Consider the following 27,588-nt stretch of genomic DNA (forward strand, 5'->3'; position numbering starts at 1 on the left):
ACACATGGAGCAACTTCCTGCCCCATCTACCTCCCAGGCCTTTGCTTTTGAGGGCGGTGGTAAGGAGCTGCAGGAAGAGAACTACACTAAAAGCTTTCACACTGGAGTGTGAGGAGTGACTGCTCCTGCCAAAAGTATCAAACAAGGCACCTTTGAACGCTGGATGGGCTTAGGAGGTGCGGTGGGTTGACCCTGGATGGATGCCAGGTGCCCACCAAAGCCACTCAATCACTCCACCCTCAGCTGGACAGGGGAGAGAAAATACATGGAAAAGCTTGTGGGTCGAGATAAGGACAGGGAGAGATCACTCACCAATTACCATCAATGGGCAAACCAGACTTGACTTGGGGAAATCAGTTTAATTTATTACCAATCAAATCAAAGTAGCATAATGAGAAATAACACATCAATTGTAAAACACCATCCCCCCGCCCCTCCCTTCTTCCCAGGCTTAACTTTTCTCCCAATTTTCTCTTCCTCCTCCTCCTGGTGGCACAGGGGGACAGGGAATGGGAGTTGGGGTCAGTTCATGACATGCTGTCTCTGCTGCTCCTTCCTCCTCAGGGGGAGGACTCCTCACACTCTTCCCCTGCTCCAGCCTGGGGTCCCTCCCATGGGAGACAGTCCTCCACCAAATTCTCCAGTGTGAGTCCTTCTCATGGTTCTTCATGAACTGCTCCAGCATGGGTCCCCTCCACGGAGTGCAGTCCTTCAGGAGCAGACTGCTTCAGTGTGGGTCCCCCGTGGGGTCACCAGCCCTGCCAGCAAACCTGCTCCAGCATGGGGTCCTATCTTCATGAGTCCACAGGTCCTGCCAGGAGCCTGCTGGGGGCTTCCCATGGGGCGACAGCCTCCTTTGGGCATCCCCCTGCTCTGGTGTGGAGTGCTCCCTGGGCTGCAGGTAGATATCTGCTCCACTGTGGACCTCCATGGGCTGCAGGGGGACAGCCCGCCTCACCATGGTCTTCACCACAGGCTGCAGGGGAATCTCTGCTCTAGCACTTGGAGCACCACCTCCCCTTCCTTCTTCACGGACCTTGGTGTCTGCAGAGTTGTTCCTCTCACATATTCTTACTCCTCTCTTCGACTGCAGTTGCACACTTTTTTCCCTTCCCTTTCTTAAATACCTTATCCCAGAGGCACTACCACTGTCGCTGATGGGCTCAAGCTTGGCCAGCGGCAGTTTCGTCTTGGAGCCGGCTGGCAATGGCTGTCTCGGACATCAGGGAAGCTTCTAGCAGCTTCTGACAGAAGCCACCCCTATAGCCCTCCTGCTACTAAAATCTTGCTATGCAAATCAAATACAGGAGGTATCTACTAGGATGTCCTCTGGTTGAGGAACTTCACACTCCAGACCATCAGGTTGGTCTGAGCTCTGGCAGGGACCTGGAGTGGGAAGAAGAATCATCCCAAATCTCTCTGGAAAGGGAGGATGTGGAGAGGACAGGAAAAAAAAAAAACAAACCACTACCTTGTGCCATACATACATGGAAGGCACAAAGAGGCCAACAGTTCACAGTATGGAGATCCATAGAGCAGGGGACTAAATATACCTGGCTGATGCAACTCTCAGTATAGTCCTGATGATGTTCTTTAAGAACTGGACAATTCTGCAAAGCTTTTGTGGAGACAGGGGGCATTTTATCCTAATTCCAGGAAAATTGTGTTGGTCTTCCTTTCATCATTTGTCCATGTTGCTTTTGTCTTTGTGTATCATTCACATACATTTTGTCTGTGGTAAACACATGTATTTTATGGCATCTTTCATTCATCTGTAGGTGATTTCATTAACACACTTTCATCTTCCACTACAACAAAACCAGATCTGTTTAAGACAGGTTAATCCCACATGTGCATTCTCTCAGTTTGTGAGACAGCTGGATCCAAACTAAGCCCTGAAAGAGAACTAGAGCTGCTTTATACCCTGCAAAGTGTTGTCCACTTGACTTCCTGCAGCAACAGTTAGCAGAAGGGGACAATAAAACTTACAGTGAAATATGTGACCCCCTATTATAACCATCCAAGATAAATGACCTGCTGTGTGTCTGTTAGCCCTCACCTGACAACTTAAAGGAAGCTCTGAGGAAAAGGACTTACCTGAAGAGAGCATATCTCATCTGAGAACCCCTGCAAGGGAAGATGGACCCACTGGGATGGGTCCCTGAAGGGCAGCCTAGCTGTGCCCCAGCACATCCGAGTACCAGACATCTCTTGGCAGCCTCTGAGCCATGTGGGAGATAGTAAGTTTGTTCTATCTGACCTTGTTTATGGTCTGCCGGAACTCTGTTTGCAGATAGGATGGCTTCAGTCAGTAAAGCTCTGTTTGCTTTGCCCCCTGGCAGAGTTCATGTAGTGTGTTTTCATAAATGGTGCAGCAGTGGCATTTCAGGGCTAATGCAGTTTGTGCTCAATGCATTTTACTTTTCATCAGTAAGGAAATGAGCTGACTCAGCGCAAACAGGCACAAAGTAACCAGAATCACAGAAACACCAGTTGCTCACATAAGCCCTCCTACCAATTTGGACTTTCCTTTCTCATTCTCAAATCTGCGATTTGAGCCCCAACCCTCATATCTGGAGAACTTGCCCTTGAATGGGGACACCAGCCCTCTTCCCACAATCTTTCCTTGATTGCTGTTACTATTTCAAGGAAATGGGAATTCACCCAGATGTAAGCCAAGCCTATTCCAATTGTTTTAATAGATTCAGCACGAAAGCAGCAGGCTCCTTCCCTGTACTCACACTCATTTCAAGCAGAGAATCACTAAGCTCTTAAAAACCTGTTGATTATGATAGATGCTGGGCAGTTTTTGACTGTGGATTCTGAGAACAGGAGTACCTGTAAGGCACCTTCAGTGCTTCACAACCCATCTTGTTTTTGACATGTATCTAAGTATTTTTTTTAGGTATTAAAGAAAAAAAAAAGCTCATAGCAGTGTTAGTCCCTAATCCAGCATTCAAGTCTGTTCTCCAAAGCACAGAGGCACTAGAGTTTCCCAGCAGAATAAGGTGCAAGAGAAACACAGGCATTTGTAAAGGCAAATATTTCAGTGAAAACTAAATATTCACTGCAGTGGGAGCTAGGATGAGTGCAAATTCTCAGGAGGGAAAGTAGCATGAAGACCACCTTGGGCTATTTATCTCAGAGTTCTGTGACACATCCTTGTAATCATACCCATCCATCCAGCATTCCCTATTGGGTAGTGCACCTCTGCCCTTACCCAAATGGGGCTGCTTTCGTTAGATTTAAACTGAGCACAAGTATGCAATGGTGATATCATCCATTACCTGTAAACTGTTTGCCAGCAAAGACTGATCTGGAAATATCCTTTGTCTGGTCCCAAGTTTAGCAGAGAATCCATATTAAAATAACTTGGTAATTGTGCTTTCCTCAGACTAACAGTTTTAAAGAAAACAATATTCGTTTCATGTCAATGTCATTGAGTGTGATTAATAACCTGGTTACACAAACTGAGCTCAGCACTGATGCTGCTGCAGATGACTTTGCTGGCTTCTTGTAAAAGAGACTTTCTCTGACAAAAGTAGCTTTTCAGTTCAGTCCTACCCTTGGAAACTAATTTATTACAAGTGAATTAGCCTGATTTATACAAATGAGTCTTTATTATATCTGATTGCATTCAGTTTATTTTCCATAATTCATTTGGAAACAAAACACATGATTTGTTACTTTACTAAACAGAAACATATCCTTTGTGGCTGGAAAACTTCTGTTAACATCATATGCTCATATGGAGGACTGAAGAAGGCTTTGCCTGACTTGTGCAAATATCTTATTAAGGAAAAGTTGCTATATTGTTTACTATGTCTCATGTAGGAAACACAGACCCCATGGAAGATGGTCTGCTGAAGGAAAATGTCTGAAAGGAAAAAACAACACAGAATAAGGTTCTTCTTCAACTAAATGTTGTAGTCATCATAAGAACTTTGGTTGCAGCCAGGAAAGAATCTCAGAGCAAGAGAAAGCAACTGTGCACAGAGGAGATGAAAGATGTAATGAAAAGTAGGTCCTAAAATGCAAATGAATGCAAAAGCATAAGCCTAGACCTCATTTAGATTTGCTGTTCACACAGATGCAGATTCTTTAGCCATCAAAAAATCCATACCATATCTTGTATATTCAAGGGACAGATACTGGAATGTACAACTTGAATTTATTTTCTGTTCCTGTATCTTTGTTGTTCAAGTCTGAGCTCTATCCCTCTGGTAAATCCTATGGATGAAATTTTAAGACATCTTGGGCCCCAGTTGCCCCAGCCAGAGATTACTACCTCATGTCCATGCCTGTCATTGCGCTGTGGGTCACGGTCTTGACATATTCACAGTTGTGTCAAGGGTGACTAAGAAGGGACATCAAAGAAAGGCAAATATGCTCCAACCCTTCTAGCTGCTTCTAGGTTGGCAGGGTGGGAAAGATAGTGCAGCAATCATGACAGAAAGCCTGTGTAGGTACAGCCTGAATACCGAAGTGTCTTGTGGAGGCATGTTAATGCAAGCCATCGATGGAAATGAGATTGTGCTAACCTGCCAGAATGTGAGCTGCAGAGGCTAAGGGCAACCACACAGCCTCTTCTCTTGCCTCCATTGAAACAGGGAAGAGAATTGTTGCATTAAACCACCTTGGTGACCTGTCAGAAACCTCAACATCCCAAAAGCTTAGTGTCAAAGACTTGTTTAAGAAAAGCAATGAGAGCAATAGAATCACATGATAAACTTCATTTTATTGAATATATTAATTCAGCTAACTGATCTGCCTTCTGCTTCTTCACTATAGCCAACAGTATCAATCTATTAAGTAATAACAAATTATAACACTTTGCAAAGTTTAGCCCTAATACTTTCTTTGGGAACAAATGCCTAATAGCTTCCCAAAGCCTAATACTTGGCTTTTGGAGCAACAAACTTCAAGTATAATTCCAAAATATCTACATAAGGGTTTTTCTTAGTGCTTGTTTAAGTCCATGTCTACAACAGAAAGATAAATAAAGTAAGGCATCAATTTAAATTTAAATAGTAATGCCAAGAGGTTTGTCTGTATAGACATTCCAAAATGAGAACTTTTATTCTCTGGTGAGCTTGTGAGTCTAAAAGTTGTTTGCATAAGAAGGGTTCCTTTACACCAAGAGAAGAAGGCCTGTAGGGCAAAACTTCCCAGTAAAATATTATGATTTCTGTATACCAGTTATGAGTAGTAAGATGTTTGCAGGAAGCCCAGCTTTTAGTGTGATTCTGCTACACTGCTTTCTGCAGGTAGAACTGTATTATGGAGCCTCAAGTTCTGGGGTTTATAGGAAAAGGAGCCCTGTGCCACCATCTTCTGGTAAAATCAAGGAATGGACATGGCAAATTCTGTCTCATTCTGAAACCAGACAGAAAAGATGCTTTCTTGCTTGCTGTTGCTGTGTCAGTGAGGATTTTGATTTTGTCATTATGTTTTAGCTACAGGATTGGTGAAATGCTGTACGTGAACTGACTGCTGTAACTCAGGAATAAGGGTTGGTGTTATGGTAGGTAGTTCATGTACAGATCAGCTCCATAGTGTGGAAGGAGGCAAACTAAATATTAGAAATTATTAGGGAAAAAAAGAGAGCGAATCAGATAGGAACATTGTGCCACTGTCTAAATCTCTGGATCATCCACACCTGGATTAGAGCATGTAGTTCTGGTCCTGTAAGAACAGAAAGGATAAATGAGAACTGGTAAATCTTTAGAAAAGGTACGGTTAATCAAAGTTCTGGAAAAGCTCCTGTTTGAGGTGAGAGATCTTCAGCCTGGAAAAGTGACAACTTAGTATAAAGAAGACAAAAATTATTTGTATCACCGATCAGGTTAATAGAGACTGAATATTTACCATCCTTCTAATTCCAAAGCTACAGACCATCACCCGAAGCATGTAGGAGTCAGGTTCAAAGCCAATAAAAGGGGGTGGCTCTGCACGCAGCAGGTCCTGCAACCCCAAAAGTGTACCAGCCCAGTACTTGCTCCTCCTCCTGGTGCTCCCCTGCACAACAGAGCTGGGCTGAGAGCACTTTCTGGGGAGAGTTTTCAGTCCCAGCCCAAGGAGTCTGAGTAAAAGCTCTTAAGATCTCAACAACCTCTTGCACTGCTGTCCTGGTTTCTGCTGGGATAGAGTTAATTTTCTTCATAGTAGCTAGCATAGTGCTGTGTTTTGGATTTAGTACCAGAAGAATGTTGATAACACACTGATGTTTTCAGCTGTTGCCAAGTAGTGCTCAGACTACTCAAGGACTTTTTGAGCTTCTCCTGCTCGGCCAGGTGCATAACAAGCTGGGAGGGAGCACAGCTAGCACAGCTAACCCAAACTGACCAAAGAGCTATTCCATACCATATAACGTCATGCTCGGGGGGGGGTTAGTTAGTTCGGTCGGTCGCTCGCGGCTCGGGGACTGCTTGCGGCTCGGGGACTGCTTGCGGCTCGGGACGGGCTGGGCATCGGTCGGCGGGTGGTGAGCAATTGCATTGTGCATCATTTGTTTTGTATATTCTGTATATTCTGTTATCATTCTCATTATTACTATTATTATTATTTTCTCTTATTAAACTGTCTTTATCTCAGCCCTCGGCTCTAACCTTTTATTTTCTTTCCGATTCTCTCCCCCATCCCACTGAGGGAGGGGGGAGTGAGTGAGCGGCTGCGTGGTGCTGAGTTGCCAGCCGGGTTAAACCACGACAACTGCCAACCTCAGGCTTTTCTTATTGAGGGAAGATGCGAGCTAATATAATAGGAAAGATCGGAAAAGACCAGGTGCGATGGGCAGACTCCTCATTATGGGGCTGCAGAAAGCAATATGTTGTGTCCTTCTCCCTTACATTACACAGGCAGTGGCCTGAGATAAATCTAACCTGTCAACAGGTGCCTTCTGTCTTAGAAACATATTTCTGCATGGGCAAAGCGAATGCTTAGCGCTATCTATCCATAACTGTAGCTTTTGTTCTGAATGTAAAGCAGTGGAAACTTAGGTCAGCTTAATTTCATTGGTAAGCAAACCACTTTCAGTCCAAACTATACAATGAGCAACAGGTCAAAGATGCATAATTTAATGATTTTGCAGTTCTGTAATTCATTGTCCACACTTGGAAAAACCTTTCCAAAGTGCTTCTGCAGGACTCTAGTGTAAGGTTCAAAGTCTCTCACTTAGAATCAGACAATAATTTAAGTTTGAAGGACTGTTGGGCTGGGCTGCTCCAGATTGATTACATATGGAGGTATGGCTTGTCTGCTTTACCAAGGTGGATTCTAGACTGCAATGCTTCCCAGTGACTATTACTTCATCTAAGCAAACCTCTTTTATATCTCATGCTTTTACATAGACCTGCTGGATTTCCTGACTGAATATTCACTCAAACTGATTTTATCACAGTTCTTCAGTAGGTTTTATCAGGTAACAGGAATAAAGCTTAGATTCAGGAGCATTATACTTCTAGAAATTCTCTCCTGCAATGGTACCTATTAATGAATGAGTGACACAGAATCTCAGTTGAGATATATGGTGATCTTGAACATCCAGTCTGGTTATAAAATGTTATAAAACAGTTTTAGCTTTTACTGAACCTATTCATCATCCATCTTGTATTGCTAAATCACTCCACCAAGTGTTGGACTGTCTACAAGCCCTTCCTGGAGAAGACATAAAAAAAAAGCTAATAATGATAAACATGGAGATACAACGTTATTAAAAGCTAATACATAATTAATCAGGGGGTTTTAATAAGTAAATGTAAGGATGATTAAAATATTCATGATAGCTAGTGAGAAACTGAGTCACTGTGAAAACTGAGAAAGTGTGACTCATATAACCTCAAATGCAAAGAAAATAAAACAACCAGCTTGGTTTCCAAAGGAAACAGCATCAATTTTTCATGTTTGTAGCCACTTGCCTTCCCTTAGCTACCCTCCATAACATTGCAGTTTATTGGCAAATTTCAGTCAGACTTAACAGAGAGGTAGGAGATTGAAAAGCCATTATGTTACTCTGTGAAAATCGGTGAAATCCCAGTTTGTGGCTGCTGTGGGGAAGGCAGGCAGCTGCTTTAAATTCTGCTGGTCGCAGCAGGCAATGAGTGCATGGCAGGGAGCCCTAGTCCCAGCCCTAGTCCTAGCCCTGGCCCTAGCCCTAGCCCCAGCCCTAGCCCTAGCCCCAGACCCAGCCCTAGCCCTCCTCTCCTGCCTGGTAGGAGTCTTTCTGGAGGCTGTGGAGTAAAGCTGTGGTTATTGTGGTGAGGAAAACCATAAATCCTTAGTTAACTAGGATTTATTAACTCCACTGCTTACAGAACAGTTTGTTAAATATTCTGCTTTGTCTTGGTTCTTTCAGAGTGTACTGAGTGCCACCGTGTTTTGAGTCAATTTAAGATTTATTTTTTTTTTTTCTGGGAGTCCAGTTTGAAAAAAAAAGTTCATCAATGTTTGTACTATGAAAATTCCATGTGTGATGTGAACCAGTACCATACATTGACATTGTGTTTTTAATCTGCATTAGACTAGAACAGAGGGATAGGCTTAGATTTTTAATGTCATTAATTCCTTCAGACCAGTTTATAAGTTGGATGCTACTGAAGTGGGTGATAGGATAGTTTGCCTGTAGAGATGCTGGAAACTAAACCATCATAACACTTCAAGATCAGGTAAAGACTGGAGTGTCTGTTTCACCACAGCTTGCTGGAAGGAGTCTACATCTAACTATATAATAATAGAATATAATAATAAAATAAAATATAATACTATAAATATAATATAAACTAATAAAATAGTGATGACTAATGGCATATTCTGTCCAGATGACAGCTTCTCTGAAAGAGTTAATGTCTCTCAGCCTGGGTAGTTACAGCCTAATCAACTTGTGTTATTGCCTTACTTTTAATGTACTATGGGAAAAAAATCTCATTTTTACTAGCTTTTAGCAAAAATCAGTTTAAAACATTGTGGGAATTCCTGCACATAAAATCTAGTAAAAGTGCAATTCTTCAAAGCTCTTTAAAAAGTGTTTTGAAGTTATTATTATGCTATTGAAACATCATAATTAATTTGAGATAGTGTTTCTTCAGGGTTTTTTTTTCAATTCAAATCTTAATGCATTAATTATTGCCACAGGTTCTGATTTAGCAGAACTGCTCACACACTGCTCATATGACTAGAATTAATAACACTTGCACATCTTGTGCAATCAGGTATCATTTTCAAAAACAATTCCTAGGGCCTTTGTTTCTTCTGCTGCTAGAATTGTTCTTGGAGGGAAACCTAAGTTTCCTCTCTCCCAGGCTTCTGCTTGCTTTAGTAGGTTAACGCACCATACTAGTTGCTCTTTCTCCTGCAATATGGATAGGTCTGTGTGTATTTACACATATATATTACGTGTCTTTCGCAGGTAGATGAAAACACACAGTATTATCCACACACAATTATCTACACATCTCACTATAGTAGTTTTTATTTTACTTGATTTTTAAGCAGAAGATCCTCAGAAGGAAGGCTGGGAATCGTCTTTCCCTTCACTTTCTCATCAGCCTCTTGCAACCTGAAGATGAGCTATTCCTCTGCCAAGTGGATGATTTGGGTCTGATTATCTCAGATTGAATGGTTCATAAGACTTGAGGATCTTGTATCCAGATCAAGTGATCAAGAGCTCCAGTCACTAGGTTAGTAAACAACAGATTAGTACTGCTGAGTTAAAAGTGTGCCCTGCTCCATTTTGCTGCTTGACTGTGCAGCCGCATGAGACAACCATGGGACAAGAGCCTTGGTTTGAAATTGAGGGGAAGAAGGCGCAGTTCCCTTTCCAGTATTGCCTTCAGACTCCTAAAAGCAGCTGCCCACCAGTATGCTCCCATTCAGGGGTGTTGAGCACCTCAGGTGGGCCATTTCAACACCTGATGAAGCTTGGGGTTCCTTCTCAGGAGCCAGATGCTTGGGAGCTTGCAGAGAGGGACGTGTGTGTTGACCTGGCCTCTGCTCTTTTCTATGTATTACCATAGTTCTCCCTGCTGGCACAGGCTCTCATCTATACTAATGCTCTTTTCTGAAAAGATGGTGAAATTCTTCATCAATACAGTCCAAAAAAAAATTAGTATCTTTGTCATTTACACTGTATTCCTTTTGAAGTTTGTATTTGATAAGAACATCTGCCAGATGACATTCTCCTGCATATGAAAAGTTCAGCAGCAAGTAACAAAGCAAACACGTGAGCAGGCCATATCCACATAACAAAATCCTTTGGGATTACGATACACCTTGTATTCACTTTTCTTCAACTTTTATACTTAAAGTTCAATTATCAAGATTTGCACATGAAGAATTAATTTCTTGAAGACAGATGAAGTAAAACCTGCATGAGCCCATCTGTGTTCCCTGATGGAGAAATATGAGTTAAAATGCAGGGTAGAGTTAATGGAAAATGAGAAGCATCTTCTAGGTTGGTCCTTGTGCTGGTTTTGGCTGGGATAGAGTTAATTTTCTTCATAGTAGCTAGTATGGGGCTATGTTTTGGATTTGTGCTGAAAACAGTGTTGACAACACAGGGATGTCTTCGTAACAGCAGTGCTGACACATCAACGTTTCACATCTACGTTATGGGAATGATACTATAACTGCTAAGTGGAATGACAAAACTATCCTATACAATGGAGAGGAGTGCCACAGGTACAGCCAGTTTGTTAAAAAATTCATTTCTTGCCTTTGTTTGTCCTTGGGTGGTCTGCCCACATATGATATTCAAACCTGGATATCATCCAGTGATGCCAGATATCTTCTTTAGCACTGAAAGATGAATTGGCAGCCTGTTTTGTGTGCTGCCAGGGTCCTTTTCAGTTGCATATGATACAGGAGACTAACCTGAGGAAACAAGGTATTCACTGGCCACATGTCTCTCTTTGTAGTCAGTCTCTGGAACCATCCAATGTAAATGTTGTTTCTCAGTGGTAATGGTTTTGTTGTGTATTTTCTAAAAAGCCAGGAGAAAACTCTTCACCAAATACCCAGTCACATGCAATGGCCAACAGCAATGAGTGAATAGCTGTATTGACTGAAATGTCTCACTAGGGTGGTAATGTCACATGTTATTCTCCAAAGAAATGTAGAAATCATTCACTGATCACATACAGTCTGCTCCCCTTAGTAGAAGACCCAAACCCATTAAACGTGGTGTTGAAGGTTGGGACTGAAGTAAGGCAGAAAGGCATTCTAAATCTGAAGGTGGCTTACTCGGTTTTGAAATCCTGACAGAGAGGCTACAACTCTGGCAGTGTCCCCGTCCCATTTATCGGTCCCCCAGGAACCAAGCTAAGGGGGATGGGCTGGCAGGAAGGCTGCACTCCCTGGTGAGCTGTGCTGGTGGCCTCGTTCCCTGCAGCCAGACCTGGACAAGGGGTGGCCTTCACGTGAAGTCACAGTGTTCAGCTCCAGCCACGAAGGGTATGGCTCTCCTGCCAGGGACCCACAGCAGCAGGCTTCTCATGTCAATCCACAAGCATGGAAGCAGCAGGAGATACAGTCCCTGCTCTGCTCCCTCTTGTCCACAGCCCTACCACGCAGCACTGTTAGCTTGAGTCTGGGCTGGACAAACTGTCCAGAATATCTAGCGTCATTGCTGCTTGCTGGGCATCCTCGCTGGCAATTTTTATTTGAACTAATTAATGATTAACAGGGGTGCTCTGCTTAATCCTGTTCAATGTGACTGAAGAGAAGAAGGAGGAGACAAGAACAGATGTCTGCAGCAAGACCCTTTTTGTAGCACTGTAAGTACCCTTTCAGTTTTCCCTTGGATCGTTTGGACATTTCATTTTGGGGGATTATGTTGTTGCCTGGGAAGGGCACCTTTCCACATGTAAACAAAGGGACATACCTGTTATGCAAAAAATCAAAACATGCCAAAAGCAAGAACTGGCTGCTAGTAAACAAGATACTTCACATAATTAAATAAAAATTTGTTTTGGAAACAATAGAGATGCCTATAGACTTTGCTACCACAGTGATCCAATATTTTATCTTCGAAGAAACTGTAAAAGTATTTTGTCATTTTGGTCCTAGACACTATGATCTGTGTTTATATCACTTTTTTGTTTAACACAGATTTAATTCTCTGATTATTTGATGAATTGAGGAAGACTAACAGGGCTGCAGTACCCATCCTGCAGTACTGAGTACAAAAGCAACTTCTACCAGTTACTTGGGGGAAAAGGTCATAAGCTACCAGTTATTTGCAAATTTAAAAAAATTCAGGGCTACCCTATTTTTTAAAAGTGAATATGATCAAAATTATCTCTTTTGAGAGAGCACTTGGTTATACAAATAGTGTATCAGGAGGCATATTCTTTCTGGGGATCACTGGCTTGCATCAGGAATGGGAAATACCCAAGCATGGGATTTTGGAGAACAGGTGTGTTCCGAGAGCCTCATTTTACTTGGCTGGAGCTCTCAGCATGAAGAAATTAATTTCCATGCCACGTTTTGTGTGTCTAACTCTTTTCCAGAAGCAGGTAAAAGGAAAATGAAGCCCACCTTCTCCTTGTGTTTATTGCTGGCTGGTTTGCATACTGTTGCCCAGTGTCATCAGCATCCTCATTATCGCAATAAGCAGGATGACCCTAAAGGGACATATTACCCAGGACGCAGCTCTCATAGTGAAGGAGTTTATCCAGTTAAGAACAAAACCTTTACCAAACTAGTTCCCAGCAATGCTGACTTTGCGTTTTCATTTTACAAGCTGGTTGCATCTGAAGCAACTGATCAAAATATTTTCTTTTCACCCATAAGCATCTCTGCTTCCTTTGCAATGCTGGCACTCGGTGCCAAGTCAGCAACGCTGACGCAGATTCTGGAAGGGCTTGCCTTTAACCTGAAAAAGACTCAGGAGCAGGAAATACATGAAGGTTTTTGCCAGCTCCTCCCCATGCTGAACCACCCTTTTTATAGAAGAGACGCTAAAACCACTACAGAAGTTCTTGGATGATGTCAAAAGCTTTTATGAATCCGAAGTCTTCTCTACTGACTTTAACAACTCCTCTGGTGCTGAGAATCAGATCAACAGTTATATTGAGGAAAAGACAAATGGGAAAATTGTTAAACTAGTGGAAAACCTTGATCCTCTCACTGCAATGGTTCTTATTAACTACGTCTTCTTTAGAGGTAAGAAATATCAAAGGGTGTGAAGGTTGCTTACTGCTTATTACAGGGAATGAAAACCTAACTGTAGTTTAAATATTTTAAATGGAGGAAACCATGTTCAGTATGTGGAAAATATTACTATAAAACCATGTATGTTTATTTATATTTGTATATTTATTTATATTTGTATATTTATTCACCTGGTTGTGTGAAAGACTGGACTTTTAAAATAAATATCTTTGTGGAGTTTGGTAAATCCTTTAGTGAGATGATAGTCTCGTGCTCTAGTAAAAGACTGTTTTCAGTATTACCTGTCTTTATTTGTCTTCAAGCACTTGGGCAAAAAAAAAAAAAAAAAGAGCTGCAATGCTGTAACACCTGAGGGTGCAGTAACTTCAAAAAGATATCTGTTCTAATCAAAGGAATGTGGGACTTCGATCCTGTTTTATTCACCATGACCATTCCTCTTTGTACTCCACTGAATTATTTTTCTTTTTGTCGTAAGCCCATTGGGAGAAACCCTTCAGTTCTTCACATACAAAACAGGAGGATTTTTTTGTGGATCAGAAAACATCTGTAAAAGTTGACATGATGTACCGAAAGGGTTACTACAGAAACCACTTTGATGAAGAGCTATCCTGTTGGCTGGTTCAGATACCTTACAACGGAAATGCTGCAGCATTATTTGTTTTGCCTGACGAAGGGAAGATGAAGCAGGTGGAAGATGCTCTCTTGAAACAAACTGTGTCTAAATGGGAAAAGTCCCTTCAAGACAGGTAACTCTTTTTTGCTAAGGTGAGAGGTGTCCATGTTAGAGATTAGTAGTGGTTACCTCACCAAGACAAAACATTAAAGACTGGGTTATTTTACTGAACTCTATTCACTTAATGGTCCCTCTCTGTGCAGGACTTCCCTTTTCTTAGTTGGAAAATGAAAAAGAGCTGTGGGTAATGGACAAATAGAGCATCAAACCTGGGATCCATCTTGGGTTAAGTTCCTGGCTCAACCACAAGTTGCTTAGCACCACGATGAAGTTCACAGACCCTTGTTTCATACAGGCATTCTAAAACTACAATGGAGTAGCTATTTCTGGGGTATTGGGTGTAGGGTATTGAGGGCATTGTATGTAAAAGCAGAAATTTTATTAACCCATCATTACTGCAGCTGTTTCTGTGGTGGCCCAGGCCCTGGTGCATATTGGAATAGCCTTAGCACAGCTAGCTATGATCTTTTGAAAAAAACCCTGCTACATGGCAGTGGTAGCTCTGTTTGCCACAGAGTTGCTATAGTTGTGTCTTCCACCTTAATTCTTGAACACCACTGTGGAAACAGAGGACAACATGGGCTCATCCTGCTCCAGCCCTCCATGGTAGATAGCTAACCTGGTCTGAACCCTGAGAGCAGACTTTTAACACTTAGAAAAATAAATGTGAAATGTCACTATACTGAAGCCATTGAAGAGTGTTATCTAGATGACCATTTGTCCCTATTTGTGTTATTTGTTACAGAAAAATGCATCTGCACATTCCAAAATTTTCCATTTCTGGTACTTATGATGTGAAAAGGATAGTCAAACAAGTGGGTATGATTGATCTGTTCACTGAACAAGCAGATCTGTCAGGGATTACCGAGGAACCTGGACTGATGGTTTCAAAAGTAAGTCAACATGTGAAAACCATTGACCACAGGATTTGTCTGTTCTCAAGAACCTGACATTAATATCCCATGAAAAGCTTATCCCAGTCTCTCTGATGCATCACTCAATTAGCAACAGCTGCCAGTCTGGAGGCAAAGCAAGCCCTATCTTTCCTAAACCGAAGCCAAACATGCTTACAAGGGGTTACACATATATGGTTTGAGGATGAGGAAGAAGACATTCATATAATTAAATGTTCTTTTGGCTACTAAACAAAATTATCTAAAGGTAGCACATGAGCTTTGGTAAAATTTCCTCTAGTTCCGCCTGCAGAGGGCAAAAGGTTGTTATTCCTGCCCTTCTAGCACTCTCAAAGAGTTATTTTTTTCAGCTAGATGATAGGGTGAATTCACAATAATACATGAAGCTGCCAAAGGCAAAACTAAGCCTAGGCTAAATTACCAGGTTTCTTTGCTTCCAGAGTTTCTTGCCATCAGTCATCCTGAGTGCTCTTTGGCTGGCTGCTGTTTGAGGGCTACTCTCCACACGCATGAAGGAGGCTAGCAGGAGTGGCCTGATGGCTGATTGCGCTGTGGTGGGAAGGGGGGTGGCTGGTGATGACCTTCCCAGAGGTTGGTGCTGCCAAGTCCTGCCCCAGGCAGGGCGCTCTTTGGCAAGAGCGAGGCGGGTGGCAAGCTGCTCTCTTCTTGCCATGTTGTCATCTGGGGGTTGTTTTGCTTTGTCTCCTTGCAGGTGATCCACAGAGCGGTGCTAAATGTTCATGAGAATGGCACGGAAGCGGCAGGGGTCACGGTGAAGGAGGTTACCTGGAGATCTGGTGATTTTCCTCATCCACCTCGAGTCAGATTCAACAGGCCCTTTCTCCTGGTGATTCTGGATAAATACACCCGCACCGTTCTCTTCATAGGGAAAATTGTAAACCCTCTGAAAAATGACTGACTGACCAGAGGACACGCGCTTAGGCATGTTGCTGGCTAAAGTCCTGCGATCCAGCAAAACATTTATGTGTACATACCACTACGTACCAGCGCTCATCTTTCAACCATTATCCTTATATGCATTATTAACCCCTTAAAACACAAAAACTACTTTTCCTAGTCCAAAAGTGGCTGGTATTTCCCCCCAGTCTACCGCCGGGTATAGCTTGTAGCGTTAACAAAATACAAGTCACTTTTCACCGGTTCTGTAAGAAGCCCTTCCTGACATGCTCTTGTGGGATATTTGAGATGGTTTAACGTCTCCGAATGATGTGGCTATACGCTCACAGTGTATTTACAGGAGAGAAGGAAAAGGGAAATGGGAAAAAGGAGGTGGGAGGTTTAAGTCCTGTCTGTTTAACCCACTAACATTTGATGACTAGGCTTAAATGCAGATTCCCTTGATATTGGAGTGAATTTCCATTAAATTCTTTGATTTTTAACCAAGTATGGCATGAAACTGCAAGATCAGTGACTGAGACACTGGAAGACGCCCCAATGTCAAGGGTGCAGCTGTTTTAGCTTGCCTTCCTTTCTCTCCTTCTCACGAAGACAAGGAGGTTGGTTTTGCTTCACAAATAAAGTTTATTCTACTAAGGAAGGAAGCCTTACCATCAAAAAGACTCTCTGTTTTATCGTGCTAATATAGCTATTATTGCCAGTGCCCTGAGATAAAAGTATGGTGGAGCAGTCCATGACACAGCATCAGTTTCCTTTTTATGGATTTGTTGTCACTGTCATTTCTCTTTTCTCCTACTGACACCGCCTTCGCTATCACGCTTTAGAGCTAGACTTGTCAGACTGTGGTAGAAAAAAGGAGGAATGAAAAATTATAACACCCAGAGAGTTTGTATTTCCTCAGCAGGAGCAGCAGCGCTTTCCTAGGAACTGTTAACCAGCTTTAAACTATCATAGACACAGATACAAAATGCAGGCAATATTTGAGAAGTTGCCTTTCTAAATATTAACAGTGCATTACTGTTATGGAGTAAAAACATCCTGTGACTTGACATTTGTACCTTTTCACTTAAGGTTTCTTTGTGTCTAACTTATTGCTATTGTATTGTTTTATGAATTGACAGAATTTTAATGTAGCAGCTACACTAGATAGTTGTATGGTTATGAAAGGAAAAAACACAAATCTGTAAATATTTAAACTATTTTATTATTTTTTCTTTAATTTTTATATCAACACCCTTAGTATGTCTTATTAAAATATAGAAAGCCAATGAAAGCGCTCACATTATAGATTGATTAAGTCTTTTGCTATAGAATATCTCAAGCCAGGAGAAAAAAAAGTAAAATATGAATGGCAACTTTTTGGATTTCAGTCTCTTAAAGTGTCTGTGCAAAATATAACTGAAAAATTGTGGTATTTCTAAAATATAGTTATCTTGATTGTTTTGGGGATATTTATTTTCTTTGACATTAAATTCATGCTATCAATATTAATAAATTGTAGCTATAAGTATACCAATAAGGAATATAAGAACCTTTCCATCTCTATCTGCCAGCCATGTAACACTTGACATTCCTTCTCAAAGCCCTCCTCAAAATCATGTAAACCAATGACAAAAGTTTCTTACTCATAGCTGTATTTAGTCTGTTCAATATTTAGTAACAAACAGTTGGCTTCACACCTCTAAATATGTAAGGACTTGGTCTTGGTGTAATACGGATAAACCGATTCTACAGAAGATCATAATTTAAAAGTTCTTGGCAAATCTTGGGGCTAATTCAGGACGGTATGCCAAAGTCCAGCTTTGCAATGACAAATGACTCTGTAGGCGAATACCGGGAGACTGTGTTTGTTGTTCCTCATGGACCTCAGATCAATAGTCTCTGTTTGTTAGCTGGAAAAAACTATCTAAATGACATTTTGCCAATCAGATCTCACATTGAGAGGTAACCTTGTTGCTTAACTTATTTTGAAAGTGAGTGGAGAAAAATCAAGCTGAATTAAGAACTGGATAACCAAAAAATTTCAAGAAACTATGGTTGGTAGGGAATCATCCTCAAATGGGAGTAGGGACCATATACGTGTGTCTTGCCTTGGATTTTTTCCTATTTTGACAAAAATCAGGGAATGTCCCTCACTGAAAATGTGTGGCAGACAGCAAATTTCTGTGGTAAATGATAAGCACAGAAGGATTGCACAACCCCCCCACAACTGTCAGCCTTAAGGTTGTCACAAATCCAGTGCAGTCATGGCTTGTTCAGGACAGCATTTCTTCTTTCAGTCTGCTGGGGTTTTGCTTCTTCTTTCCTGGATTTTTGTTCCTTGGTTTGTTTGCTGACTATAAATTTCATGACCAAGAAACCTCAGTGCAGCAGAGGAAAGACTTTCCTCATAGCTAGTCAAGAGTTTCTGCTGCTGTCTGCAAGTCCTGTGGAGTGCCACTTCAGTGCAGTGATGTTGCTAGAGGATGGAGCTGACCTAATGCACCACCTGAGGGACAAAGTGCTAAGGACAGCTTCTAACCCAGCCTGCACTGACACCTACACACAAACCTGATGTGGGAGTGCATGCAACCATGCAACCATGCCTGCACAGGAGCTGCAGCCTCAGCACTGCCTATGTGGACCCTAAGAGAAATCTGGGATGGTATGGCTGACAGTAGTCTCTGTAAAGGCTGTTTTATGTTAACAGCCATAGAAGAAGAATTGCCAGCACAGAAGCAGCTGTGGAACAGCACACACTGAGCAGCTCTCTGAAATATGGAGAAAAGGAAAACAAGCATTGTGGGAATAGCAGCAATCTATGTATTTGTTGTCATAACTAGGAAGGAGTTATCTACAGAAGCAAAACAAAGTCTAGAAGGATAAATAAGGAGCTCAGAAACCAGGATTAATTAATGGTGAAGATAGATTTAACCTTTACCTACAAACTACGTGAAGTTCAAAAGACATTGGAAGAAAACTAGCAGCAATTTTGAGTAGTGCTAAAGATCATAAAAGAAGGAACAAGCAAAAAGAAGCAAAGTGTATATGGGTGTGGGGGCAGAGAGGGAAATAATATGTTTGAAGTAAATCAAGGAAAATAACATATTTCAAACAGGCAGTGGTTAGCGCCAATGCGCAGGTCTGACATTGTTCCCAGTGCTGTGCAGCATCTGCTAGGAAGAAACTAAGGGCATAGAACAGAAGCAACAGCCTTAAAGGTCATGGGCTGAAAAGCAAACTACATATTCTGCTGGAAAGACCTACTAAAGCTCTGTTAAACATAGACATAAATAAGAACCCATATTTTGACAATGGTAGAAGGCACAGACTGTTTAATGAAAAAAATCCTGACAAAGCTGAGGCACAGAGTTCTGATGCCAATGTATCCTCATCAAACAGGAGATATCAGAGTCATACCATAATTTAGGTCCTTTGCAAAGTAATCATCTTTTAATTTGTTTTCTGATATATAACTAAATAGTCACATGTTATTAGCATTGTCTTGATATGGAATCATCATAGAAACATAGAATTGTAGAATGTTTGGGGTTGGAAGTGACCTTGAATAACCTATTATTAACCTATTTGACACGGTCCCCCACAACATCCTTCTCTCTAAGAGCTATGGATTTGATGGGTGGACTGTTCGGTGGATAAGGAACTGGCTAGATGGTCGCGTCCAGAGGGTAGTGGTCAATGGCTCGATGTCCAAATGGAGACCGGTGACGAGTGGTGTCCCTCAGGGGTCCGTACTGGGACCGGTGCTGTTTAATGTTTTCATCAATGACTTAGACAGCGAGATCGAATGCACCCTCAGCAAGTTTGCGGATGACACCAAGCTGAGTGGTGCAGTTGACACACCAGAAAGACGGGATGTCATCCAGAGAGACGTGGACAGGCTGGAGAGGTGGGCCTGTGTGAACCTCATGAGGTTCAACAAGGCCAAGTGCAAGGCCCTGCACCTGGGTTGGGGTAACCCCCAGTATCAGTACAGGCTGGGGGAAGAAAGGATTGAGAGCAGCCCTGCTGAGAGGGACTTGGGGGTGCTGGTGGATGAAAAGCTGGACATGAGCCGGCAGTGTGCGCTGGCGGCCCAGAAGGCCAACCGTACTCTGAGCTGCATCAAAAGAAGCGTGGCCAGCAGGTCGAGGGAGGTGATTCTGCCCCTCTACTCTGCTCTGGTGAGGCCTCACCTGGAGTACTGCATCCAGCTGTGGAGCCCTCAACACAAGAAGGACATGGAAGTGTTGGAGCGGGTCCAGAGGAGGGCCACAAAAAAGATCCGAGGGCTGGAGCACCTCTCTTATGAGGACAGGCTGAGGGAGTTGGGCTTGTTCAGCCTGGAGAAGAGAAGGCTGTGGGGAGACCTGATTACGGCCTTTCAGTACTTAAAGGGAGCCTATAGGAAAGATGGGGAAAATCTTTTTAGCAGGGCCAGCAGTGACAAGACAAGGGGTAATGGTTTTAAACTAAACCAGGGTAGGTTTAGACTAGATATAGGGAAGAAATTCTTTACAATGAGGGTGGTGAAACACTGGAACAGGTTGCCCAGAGAGGTAGTGGAGGCCCCATCCCTGGAAGCATTCAAGGCCAGGTTGGATGGGGCTCTGAGCAACCTGATCTAGTTAGCGGTGTCCCTGCTTACTGCAGGGGGGTTGGACTAGATGACCTCTAGGGGTCCCTTCCAACCCAAAACATTCTATGATTCTATGATTCTATTACGTTCTTGTACTGTATGATACTGTTCTTTCTGCATGTCACTCTTAGGACATAATGACAAAGAAAAATTTTAGCAAGGTTTATAGCATCCTGCTGGGGATTGACTCCATGATACTTCAGGGATGGTGCGGTAAGAGTCTCCCCTTAGTGACAACATGGTTTTCCTGGTGCTCATCATTGATCAGCGCACCCACATTGTTGTCTTAATGGCAAAATAGTTATCCCTGCAGGAAAATAGTGCCATTCATGTCACAGAACCATCACTCGGGGGTGTCTGATTTCTCAAAATCAGGTGTCATATATTTCATTATATATTTGGAGAATCTAGCAATTGTCACACAACTAGTAATTAACAGATATTCCTGGGCAATAGTATGTGAATTTCTCAGCTCTCAAAGAACTTGGTGGTTAATCAGTGCTGAAAAACCTGGGTTCTATTGCCACCAGGAACTTGGCAGCCATGACGGTGCTGTGGCCGAGATCCACATATCCAGTGTCCATCACCTGCTAATCACACTAACACCTCGGCTCAGGCAGCCCTTGTGAGAGATGCATTGCTCAAGACAGCACTCTCCTGCACTTTTCACAGGGTCTTGGATTCCCCAAATACCACATGCATACCCCTGGCATATGTCAGATGGAGTTACCAGCAGCATGATCACCAATGATGTGAGGTATGGTTGGGGCTCAGAATGGGGGGATGGAAGGCATCAACAGTTTCACTGTTGTAATGGATCTAGAAAATATTTTCTGGAATGGAGTGTATTTAATTGTACCACTGGCTGCTAAGAGTCAGCAAGAGGCAGACCAAAACAAATGAAGGCATTTTATACAAACATTTCCAAGCCTTTTTAATGGACACCCATAATGTTAACTCAGTAATTCTGCTATATATTAGATTCCTGGTTTGTGATCTGGTATTTGGCCAGGAGAAAAAATACCTGCAGGAAAGAATGGAAGGTCTGTGGCTATTTGACTCCTGCAAAGGCTTGGCAAAGAGTTGTATTTCTCCAAACACAACATGGTTTGGTCATTTTTGTCTTACAGCATATTTCTTTCCTGTTAGGAAAATACATATGAAGACAGTACAGTATTATGATAATTAAATGTTGATGCACACAGGCAAGTCAATCACTGGAAGTACTGTTGCCTTTCAATCCTTTACTTTCTTGTTTGAAACATCCCTCCTGTGCATGCTGAAATGTACCTGGTTCCAGGCTTTGGCTACAGCTTTCTTCCAGATAAAGTTTCACAGGACGTTTTTCCTGAGGACCAGTTTGATTTCTGAGAACTGCTTCAAGATTATGGCCTCAGAGGCTGAAGTTACATAGCTGTCAGAACATCTCACTAGCTCTTCCTACTTCACCTTTCCAGGAAAAGCCACATGTTTCAACATCCAGAAATCCGAGGTTTCCATAAATCAGAAACAATTTCATAAGATAGAAACAATTTCAGTCAAAAACCATTTCAGTCTGGGGAAAAGGGCGGGGAAAGAAGTAGGTTTACGCTATCCATCAGAAATGGATGGCTCCATAAGCAAAGCATGCTCTAGCTGAAGTGGTTGGCTTTCTGTCCCATTCTTCATACCTCTTATTCCCTCCACGTAGCTGACTTTTTTACATTTTTTAAAAGATTTCTCCAATTTAAATAGATCTGCAAGTGTTTGTTATGAGTTAATTGAAAAATACATCTCGGACTTTAAAAGCACCTAAACCACTAGGTGCCTGCATTAAAAAAAAAAAAAAAAGGAGAGAGAGAAAAGGAAGAGAGCTTCCTCAGAAGCTGATTGACAGCTTCCAGGATTGTTTTTACCTTCTTATCCAGTTGCTTTATGCTGCATGGAGTGCAAGCAATAGGACAAAGGAGCAGGAGAGGACAACTTGTCTAAAGGGGCATCTTGCAAGTGGTGTGAACATAAGATAACACTTGTATTAGAGCCAGTGTTACCTGTGTTACTTATGGTCAGATTTTTATTTCAGCTGTGTAAAAGGGTGGGTTTGACAGTGGTGATAATGAGTATCACCTATTTGCAAAGCAAGGACCAGGAAAATGGCTGCTTTAGTGAAATGGTGAGAAAATAGAAACGTTCTTGGAGATTCTGTGAAGAAATATGTCATGTATTGAAGAGCACTGCTCTTCCCTGAAAAAAGACAGGAATTTATGGGGAGCGGGTAGGAAGGAGAGCAGAATTGCCAAGGTGGCCAAGATGTCCAAGTTGTGCTGTGAGAGGCAGAGGCACAAGTTGAGGTCCCTCTTACAGCTGCCATGAGACAAAGAAGCAGGGAAGCAAGAACAGCCTGGCAGTATGCTGGGGCTAATTAGCTCATCTGTTTGGGCAGGCCACCAAACAACATAGACTTTAAGTCTTTCCTAAGGCTTGACTGGAACTTAATTAGCAGATGTTAAAGCTTTTGGCATAAATAAGCCAGAAAGTGATGGCAATGGAAAGAGAATAAAAGGAAATTATTTTAGTGAAGAAGATTTAACAATGAACTTTTTACCTCCATCAGTTTGATGTTGTTTAGCTACAGAGCACTGGCTCATACCCATGTAAGTGCACCTGCACCGCTGCTTCTCCATTGCTTGGAGTCCAAAGGTTGGCTGGGGTTTGCTCCTTACACACTAGCCATGTAAGGTCCTTAAAGCTTTAAAATTTGGACACATGCAGAATAAAGATTCTGCCCTTCTGTTATCTTTCCACTCCTGTGTCATTTTTCTGTGGCACTTTCATTTGCATTGTCTTTTATTTATGCTCTGTATGGCATATATAAGGGGTTGGGTTTAAGCTTTTGACTCTGTTTTTTGCATATCCTTGAGTTTGGGGTGGCAGGTTTCCTGAACTTCTTTCTCCAAGGCAAGCTCATGTGTAGGAGCTGGCCGCTCATCTGACACAATCACTTCTTGCTCTTTCTTCCTCATTTTGGAAGTATGTGGGGCTCTCCCTGCACCAAGCCAGGTAGCAGGTTTAGAGCACTGCAGCAAATGGAGATTCTCTTCTGAGACATATTTATATCTTTTCTAACTGCCAGCACTTGCCACCTCAGTATCTGCTCAAAGACTGCTCCCTGCCAGTCTCAATGAGGTGATGGTTACCTCTCTCTTTTTGGTTTTGTGCATCTGGTACAGTGGAGTTAAACCCAGTGTTTAGTTTAGATCTCTGCATCCAACTCATTCAATAAAGTTCTATGAATCATAAATGAGAGCTATTCCAATCTGAGGTGACTCACTTTTTGGCCAGTTTTTGGATAGTATAACATGTAGAGGCTCCTTAAAGAAATCATTCATTTTCTGCACTAAAAAGAAATTAAGAAAAAGAGGAGGACAAAACCACAGTTGGAGTGAGCACATGTAGTTTTAATTCTTGTTTCTTTAAAAGAAAAATCCTTTCTGTAGTTGTGCTACTGTACAAATGAAGGCATCACAGATACACATCTTCATTTAATTCATCACTGCAAAACTGAGAGCAAATTAGTTCAGAGGCAGTAAGAGGGGTCTGGTATGTCCCATCTTTCATTTTTTTAACAGTAAAGATGATGTTTATCTAGTTTATTTTTTACTGACATTGGTCCCCAAAATATTCTTCCCATGATTCCCCAAGAAATCCATCTCTGTTTTCCTTCCGAAGTGCTCCAGCTGGATGTGACATATGTGCTTTGAATGGAGGTGGAATTTGGGTGGAGGAAGATGATGAAAGGTCAAGACAAGTTTAAGGGGAAAGCAGCCTCTTTAAACACTTCAGTATTCATGCAGTTTGGCAACACTGAACTAACCACGGAGACCTAAGCCTTGTATCTCATTTCTGTGGGCAAAAATGAGAAATTATTTTTGGCACTCTAGGGATTTAATGGGTGTTCCAGTCTTTCTTTAGAAACTGCTTCAAAGACATTAATTAAAACCCTTTTTTTTCATTGTTTGCATGCTGGTCTTTGAGTTCAGCCATAGATCTGAACTAGCATTAAATTAACCTCTGTAAACAAATATTGATGGCATTCTATGGAGAGATGGGTAATTTTCATTATGTTTTCTAACTCAGATGTCAATTCCATTCCTCACCATCTTGTAAACGACAGCCAGCAAACAAGTCCACTGTGTGATTAGGTTTCACTCCCACATACTAACTGGTCACCCTAGTGAATAGTACAGAGCTGTAAATTACCCAAACATCTCCTGGAAAGCAGCAATGTAGCTGAAACCTGGCTCACTTTAAGGCAGCCACCAGCGATGCTGACTTCACATTTGGTATTTACAAGCAGGTCATGGCAGAGGAAGGTGACAAGAACATGTTATTCTCTCCTTTAAGCCTTTCTACTGCCTTTGCAATGCTCTCCTGGGAGAGCAAAGTATCCATGTGGAGTTGGCTATAGAAAGACTTTACCTGACAGAGAAGCATAAGATCCATAGAGGTTTTCTTTAAATCACTGCTAAGACAGGTCCAGCTGAGCAAATACAGTGCCCTGTCTGTAAATCACAGCCCAGAAGTTTCTGGGCAATGACAAGAGATGCACGATGCTGAAGCTGGCAGAAACCGAAGAGAAGATCGATGAACAGTTTGAATATAGAAAATTCTAGTTAGGAACATATTTTTACCACGCAGTGGTTAAATACTGGAAGAAGTTGCCCAGACAGGTTGTGAAATCCCTGTCCTTGGAGGCATGTCTCTGAGGAACTGATCTAAGTAAGCATCTTTTGAGCAGAGAGTTGGACTCAATGGCCTTTGGAGGTCCCTTCCAACCTAGATTTTGATTCTAAGATTCTGTTGCACAGGGCAAAAACCTGTGGGGAAAACACACCAACACACTTGTTGACCATATTTTCTTCATAAGTAAAATGTGTTGTACAGAGGGACAGTTTCAGAAATATAATGTTTTAATGTCTGATTATGGCCCCCAAGTTTTAATATTTCTCTGCCCCATTGATCGATTATAAGGTTGCTGTAAGAAACCATTGGACAACACAGCTGGACAGAATTTGAGCAAGATTTTATTACTGGTGGATGCATGTGTTCTGTTAGAGGAGTACAGCACACACCCCTCTTTCTTTAACATACCTGAACAACTAGAATATGAATTCCATATAAGCATTGCCAATGTTTAACTTGAAAACAGCCTCTACCAAACTCAAAATGAAGACTATGTTAATCTTATGAGCTGAGACCCATTTTTAAATTGGATGGGGGGAAGCAAAGTTTGTACGAGAAGACAACTTGAACTTGCAAGAATTCAACCACACAATCCTCAAAAAGCAAAGAAAACTTGCAAGGAGTGATCTTTATTTCATACGCATACATGCATCCCTAGCCAGCTGCACTAACAGATAGCGTGCCAGGAGCAAGCTGTCAGATTAGGTTGGGCTAATTAAACCTTATTACTTTGTTAGGCATGGCTCATTGAACAGCTACTGTGTAACTGTTCACAGAAACTCACCAATTCTTACAGCCCTAAGCAAGCAAAAACGTGAGGCTAGCATTTTCTTTAATATCAATTACAAAAATCAACACTGTTGTCTCCCATGAAAGTATAAACACAATACATCAGATCAGAACAACCTTGCACATGAACTGTGTTTATATGAGAGCTAAGAGCAAAACTGTGTTTCTTTAGCAAATGTGCTAAAGAGAAAAATGAAGCAAGCCAGTGAGAGACATTTTAGTGTGCTCACAACCTGTGCTTACACGTCTAATATAAGGTTTTGGGCTGCTGTTTTTAAAAAGTCTCTTTTAAGCCAATCCTTACTACTCAAAAGAGAAAAAAAAAAAAAGATTAAATAACAGCTACTTAGGACTAGTAAGACTTTTCCATGGACAAACTTTCCACTAGTGTAACTAGAGTTCTCAAAGTTGGAGTCTTAAAATTACCCTCGAAGTCACAGCCGGGCTCCTGGATAAAAACATGACTTGGCCAGCAAATAAAGCACCTTAACATTTGTTTCAGCCATCTTCCAAATGTAAGGATGAAGTACAGATGATTATTAAGATATTTTTGGTTTGGTTCATAAACATGAATTTAGAAAAATCTGTTTCCAGCCATTCCAGTGTAAGAGGTTTGTTATAACACAGAAAACTATAAGACACATACAGTCTACAGTTTTTTTCTGAATCAATAAATACTATACCTGGACAGGAAACTTTTGAGCGCTTAATGAATGAAATAAAATGGAATCTTATCCTTTCTTTACTGAGATTTTAGAGCTGAAATATTGTCTTCAAGGTGTCCTGGTTTTGGCTGGGAGAGAGTTAATTTTCTTCATAGTAGCTAGCATGGTGCTGTGTTTTGGATTTAGTACCAGAAGAATGTTGATAACACACTGATGTTTTCAGTTGTTGCCAAGTAGTGCTCAGACTACTCAAGGACTTTTTGAGCTTCTCCTGCTCGGCCAGGTGCATAACAAGCTGGGCGGACAGCACAGCTAGCACAGCTAACCCAAACTGACCAGAGAGCTATTCCATACCATATAACGTCATGCTCGGGGAGAGTTAGTCGGTCAGTCGGTCGCAGCTCGGGACGGGCTGGGCATCGGTCGGTGGGTGGTGAGCAATTGCATTGTGCACCATTCGTTTTGTATATTCTGTTATCATTCTCATTATTACTATTATTATTTTCTCTTATTAAACTGTCTTTATCTCAGCCCTCGGCTCTAACCTTTTATTTTCTTTCCGATTCTCTCCCCCATCCCACTGAGGGAGGGGGGAGTGAGCCAACGGCTGCGTGGTGCTTAGTTGCCAGCCGGGTTAAACCACGACACAAGGCTTCACAATATGAAAATGGAACAACCATTCTGTACATCTCTAAAACTGAATTGTGTTTCTCTACTTGGTTTTTTACATAGGTAACTACTAAAGAAAAACTAAAGAAAATCTTGAATAAGTTTTAAAATTATGACATTTCTTATCCTAAAGTCATTATTTTAATGGCAGTCACTAACTGAACTCCTGCTGTATCATGCTTGACTGACATGTGAATCCCAGTTCTATCTAGATTCAATGGGAATCATAGATCTACATTCCTTCTGGATAATTTGACAATGTCATTCATCATCTGTAATGTCCATAGTCATTGTTTGAAATGTATATGTTTACCTCTAGAATTATTATATAAAAGACTCATTAGAGTAGCAAGCTCCTGACTTAGAGGTCTTATTAGTCTACATCTACAGTTT

At 41.8% G+C, this 27,588-nt stretch overlaps 1 pseudogene; it reads left to right on the plus strand.

Moving 5' to 3' along the window:
• Nucleotides 1-12,520: 12,520 nt before the first annotated feature.
• LOC104127800 lies at nucleotides 12,521-15,733 on the plus strand (annotated as a pseudogene).
• Nucleotides 15,734-27,588: the final 11,855 nt, after the last annotated feature.

Source organism: Egretta garzetta, unplaced genomic scaffold (genome assembly GCF_000687185.1).
Source record: "Egretta garzetta isolate BGI_Z169 unplaced genomic scaffold, ASM68718v1 scaffold206, whole genome shotgun sequence".
NCBI lineage: Eukaryota > Metazoa > Chordata > Aves > Pelecaniformes > Ardeidae > Egretta > Egretta garzetta.